This window comes from Orycteropus afer, unplaced genomic scaffold (genome assembly GCF_000298275.1).
Source record: "Orycteropus afer afer isolate SDZICR_OR568_19922 unplaced genomic scaffold, OryAfe1.0 scaffold00067, whole genome shotgun sequence".
NCBI classification, from domain to species: Eukaryota; Metazoa; Chordata; class Mammalia; order Tubulidentata; family Orycteropodidae; genus Orycteropus; species Orycteropus afer.
This window is the reverse complement of record NW_006921654.1, coordinates 10,600,202-10,605,975: the sequence shown is the minus strand read 5'-3', so window position 1 is coordinate 10,605,975 and position 5,774 is coordinate 10,600,202.

Here is a 5,774-nt window from a genome sequence, read left to right as displayed (position 1 = left end):
GTCTCCTGTTTGTCAGGGGGCTCTTCTCTTGAATAAGGCAGAACCTTGGTGTGGTTTAACAATGAACTTCCCCAATTTATTCTTCCTTGATAATGTGATCAACAATTTTAGTCGTTCCCTCCACCCCCACCCCCCTTTTTTTTTAAATTGAAAAAACAGACCAGAGACTGTTTTTTCTGTTTGTGTGTTTTGCCATTTGTGGCAGACACTGTGGGTTGCCTACCAATAGCCACTCCCCCTTCTTCCTTGGCCACAGAATCCCAATTTTGTTCAGGCAGGAAAGGACTCAGTCCCAGGAGATGAGGCAACCTTAGTCAAAGCCAGCCGCAGCAAGCCTGTTCCCTTTCATTAGGAATTTGTCTAAGGATGGACCAGTTCAGGCCAATGAGACAGAAGGGGATGCCTGCTGGGGCTTTCTTGGAAAGACTGTCCTCACAAAAGTGGCACGGGAGGAGAACTCTTCGTTCCTCTAGCACCTCCCTGCCTTCTTGCTTGGGAAGCTGCGTGCTGAGAGTGGGTTCAGAGCTGCAGCGTTCCCTCACAACCATGAGGAGAAATGTCTCACACCACTGGCACGGCACAGCAGAAAGCTGGAACATCCTCCATGTCGTAACTGGACTGCCCTGACACTCAAATTCCCTACCTCCAGACTTCACATTATGAACTAATTACATACAGATATATTTTAGAGTTGAAGTCACTGCAGATTATTCTATTTCGTGTAGCAGCAGAAGGCACCCTGATACACCGTCGATACTTAAACTCACCAACATAACATTAATTTCTGTCCTCATTGTTGGTTCTTTCCCTCTTGGTTTACTTTTCTTCTTAAAGAAGTATACCTTTGGTAGTTCTTTCAACAAGGGTGTTAACCAAACCAAAATCAAACTTACTGTCATCGAGTCAGAACTAATTCATAGTGACCCCTCCTTGGGTTTCTGAGTTGGTATCACTATAGAAGTAGATTGCTCAACCTTCCTTCCAGGGAGTGGCTGGTGGGTTTGATCTGCCAGCGTTCTGGTTAGCAGTCAAGTGCCTTGGGCACTACGCTACCAGAGCTCCCTCAGCAAGGGTCTGCAGGTGATAAGAAGGAGCCCTATGGTTAAGCACTCGACTACTAATGCAAAGGTCAACAGTTTAAACCCAGCAGCAGCTCCACGGGAGACAGATGTGGCAATCTGCTTCCATAAAGATTACAGCCTTGGAAAGTCTGTAGGGAAGCTCTATTCTGTCCTATATGGTCGCTATGAGTCAGAATCAACTCAACAGCAACAGGTTTATTTGTTTGCTTATTATAGGTGGACAAACCTTGTATATCCAGAAATATGTTTTTCACCTCAATGCATGAATGATAGATGGATACAGGATTCTAGGCTGACAAGTAATTTCCCAAAGATAAAAAAAACAGTAACACTGCCATCCAGTCAATTCCAACTCACAGCAACCCTATAGGACAGAGTAGAACTGCCCCACAGGGTTTCCAAGACTATCATCATTACAGAAGCAGACCACCACATCCTTCTCCCATGGAGTGGCTGGTGGGTTTGAACCGCCAACCTTCTAGTTAGCAGTCAGATGCCCTAGGCACTGTGCCACCAGAGTGCCTTTTTCCCTAAGACAGTCCCCTAATATTTTTTGGCATCAAACATTGATTAGATGTCTGCCAGTCTAAACGTCATTTTTTAAAATTCTTTTCCTCTCTGGTAATTTTTAGCATTTCCTCTTTACTCTTGCCTACAGTTTTACTATAAAATATCAAGGTGTCTTTTTATTATGTTTGGTGTTCATGCTGTTTCTTCAGTTCTGGAATTCTCAGCCATTACCACTTCCAGTATTATTTCTCTGCTGTTTCCTCTATTCAAGTCCAGAATCCCTGCTAGACACATACTGAAGCCTCTTAATCTGTCCTCCATATCTACACACATTCCTCAGTACTGTCTTCCAATGAATGAATTCTCTATCCAGGCCAGTGTTAACTACTAAATTTCAAATGTTAATGATGGGATTTTTTCTTTTCTAGAATTTTCAACAGGCACTTTTTCTTATTCATATGTTCTTGCTTGGGTTTCTGTTTTTTTCCTTTCATAACTTTTCTTTCTTTTCTTCAATGGATTTATTGTTTCCCTATCTATTTGAGTATTTACTGATGAAGATCAAAGACTACAGCCTCCAGTATGGATTACACCTCAACACACAGAAAACAAAAATCTTCAAAACTGGCCCAATAAGCAACATCATGATAAATGGAGAAAAGACCGAAATTGTTAAGGATTTCATTTTGCTTGGATCCACGATCAACATCTACGGAAGCAGCAGTCAAGAAATCAAACAACATATTGCATTGGGCAAATCTGCTGCAAAAGATCTCTTTCAAGTATTAAATAGCAAAGATGTCACTTTGAGGACTAAAGTTTGCCTGACCCAAGTCATGGTATTTTCAATAACCTCACATGCATGTGAAAGCTAGGCAGTGAATAAGAAAGACTGAAGAATTAATGCCTTTGAATTATGCTGTTGGTGAAGGATATTGAATACACCAGGCACTGCCAGAAGAACGAAGAAATGTGTACTTGGAAGAAGTACAGCCAGAATGTTCCTTAGAAGGGAGTGGCGAGACTTTGTCTCATGTTCTTTGGTCATGGTGTCAAGAGGGATCAGTCCGTAGAGAAGGACATCCTGGGCAGAATGCTGAAGTATGTGTACCCATGACTTCACATGACTTCCTGTTCTGTTAACTGTACACAAGAGAAGCTTAAGGGAGCCTTTCTTGGAGCAGTCTTGGAGGCACTAGCCCCAGCTGTTCCCTTCCTTGGCCAAAGACATGAAAGTGCCTTTCTGTCTCCCACCTTGGCCTCTCGCTTATTGGCTACAACTCACACCAAGTAGAGCTTGGATTTCAGCCAGCAACAGTAAGAGAAAGGTGGGATGTGATTTTTCCCACACATTTACCCCTTGTATTACTAGAAATGCTTGTCTTCCCTCCCTATCAAGGAATTTCCAGAGTTGCCTCACCCACGTCCCTTCAGTTCCCCAGTGAGCCGCTCAGCTTAGGTGCAAGATGTTAAGGACTAAGTAGTCACCAAGTAATAGTTGGTAGCAACCATTTTTTTCTACCTACTTTCAAGAACCCCTTCCCAGATCCTAAATTCAAGCCGTAAGTTTACTCCAATTACATGCTTTATGTGAAGAACTGTATAGCCTTGTGACCCCAAATTTCCAGCTGCTTCTGCCTGCTCCCAGACTCAGAGACCAGCAGGCCTGCAGCCACCCTGCTTTCCTCTGTGTTCTTGTTCCATCTCTCTCTACGAGGACGTTTATTTTATCTTTTTTTTTTTGGGGGGGGAGGTGCACTTCATCATTTTATGCATCACTGCTTTGTGTTTGGAGCATAAATTTACAGAGTCACCTTGACTAGATGCACTGGACTGAACTGTCTGTACCAGGGAACTGGGGATCCCTGCCGATACCAGTCCCTTGGGAGGGGATATCAAACCATCTCTTAGGAGATTCACAGAATGCCAGCCAATAGACTGAAGGAAGCAGATTGAGACAGCCTGGGGTTGTAGTTAGGTGCCATCTAATCGATTTGTCCCATAGCAACTCCACATGACAAGGGAGAACTGCCACAGAGGGGTTTTCGGTTGTAATCTTTTTCTTTTTCTAATTGTGATTTGTGTGGGAATCTTTTTTTTGAACTGCTGACCTTTAGCCTATTTATTTATTTATTTATTTATTTATTTATTTATTTATTTATTATTTTTGCAGTGTTCCCTCCTGACCCCTCCCTTTGGGTGGAAATTTACAGAGCAAATTCATTTTCCATTCAACAATTCACACACATTGTTTAGTGACATGATCTTTACAGAACAGATCACCAGCTCATTCTCCTATAGAACCACGAGTGGATTCGAACTCCCAAGCTTCTGGTTAGCAGCTGAGTACTAAAACACTGTATCACAGGGCTCCTTAATGGACTGCTTATTGCTTATTCCAACAACTATTCTCATCTTCCTCCTTTACAAAAAGATTGCAAAACCAGGCTCCATGCCCACACCTCATCTGTCACCACACCCTACCCTCCAGGGGTCATGAACTAAATAGAGCCACATTTACTAACATCTTACATTAAACTAAAAAGACATGTACATGTCTCTCTTCCTCACTTAAAATATAAGCTCCATGAGTAGAAAGACCACGTTATTTTATTCATCAACTCTGTATCACTGTAGGACTTCACTTTGCCCTATGTATAGTTTTTCTGTTGATCAGTGCTATCAAGTCAATTCTAGCTCACTCATAGTAATCTCAAAACTCCAAACTTACTGCCATGGAGTCCATTCTGACTCATAGCAACCACCACTAGGTTTCCAAAGCTGTAAATCTTTATACAGGAAGACCGTGTCATCCTTCTTCTGTGGAGCGGCTGGTGGGTTCAAACCACCAACCTTTTGGTTAGCAGCCAAATGCCTTCACCACTAACTATACCACCAGAGCTCCTTCACAGTAACGTAGGTATCAATAAATTTTGCTTAATTTAATATGATCTCTATATATCTGCTCCCCAGGGTTATAAAAATAAGCAGAAATAATGGTTATGAAAAAGTGCTTCGAGACCATTTTTTAAAATCCTCTACAAGTGTGCCGATGCAAGTGATAATTATATTCTGCCTCCACTCTTCCAACTCTGACATTCTAACAATGGAGCTTTCCTGACTGCTCCCAGACCACCAGAAGACATCAGGAACAAACCAGATTTAACAATCTGAGGCAATGGGACGGGGAGGGTGTGTGTGAGAACAGCCGAACTGAAATGCTCTGCTCTTAAGCTTCTGTTGCAGACACACGAGGGCGGCTATGATGGAACTCCCCTCTGGTTACTCCCCAAAGTACTTCCAGCTTCTGGCTGTAGCTAGCGAGGCTTTCTAGACCTCTCAGCTTTTCACCTCAGCCCAAAGCAGCTTCCCAATCAAGTCCCCCAAAATGAAGAAAGTGCCAAAACTTGGATCAAATCCTGGCTTTGCCACTTGCCGACTGTTAACCATTTAACATCCCCGACCTGTTTCATTCTCTATGAAAAGGTAATGATACTCATCTTGGAGGGTTTCTGTAAGGACTCAGGTATAAACCTCCTAGTTCAAGGCCTGTGATGTTGGGCTGGCCAGGACTGAGGGCCACAGTCCTGTTAGTCCAGCCCCAACTTGGACGACTCCTTCTGGACCCTGCGTAGGCATCGTGAGGCTCAACCCCTCCTGCACAGCTCTGGCGCAGGTTCACCGGCACCACCCTCCCGCTCCAGCCTCTCCCAGGTAAGAACCACCACCCTCTTGCTTCCTTTCCTGGGAAACCACAGGCACCACCCCCCACCCCCCACCTCCCACCCCCAGAGGCAGACAGGAGGAGCGGACAGCCTAGACCTGAGGTCTCAGGAGCCGGCATTGCCTCGGTGGTCCCTTACCCTAAGGCGAGCAGAGAGGAGTGCTGTGCTCACCTTGTGACAGACCTCATCGGTCATTCAGCCTGCAACTCTTCAGGCGCCTGACCTGAGCTGGTTCTAAATATCTCCAGTTGTCTCCTCTGTAACCACAGGTCAGCAGCGAGATCCCAGAAAAGACAGAGTTAATAAGGGGTTTCCCCACAGGGTTGAAAGCCTCATAGATTAAGAGAGGCAGGAGATGGGCAGGAGATCCCTGAAGGGAGAAGTTGGGGAGATAGCTCCAAGTTCCTCTGGGGACTCTGCAGGAGTCTGGGAGTGAGACGGTAAATGGTGGGGCAAG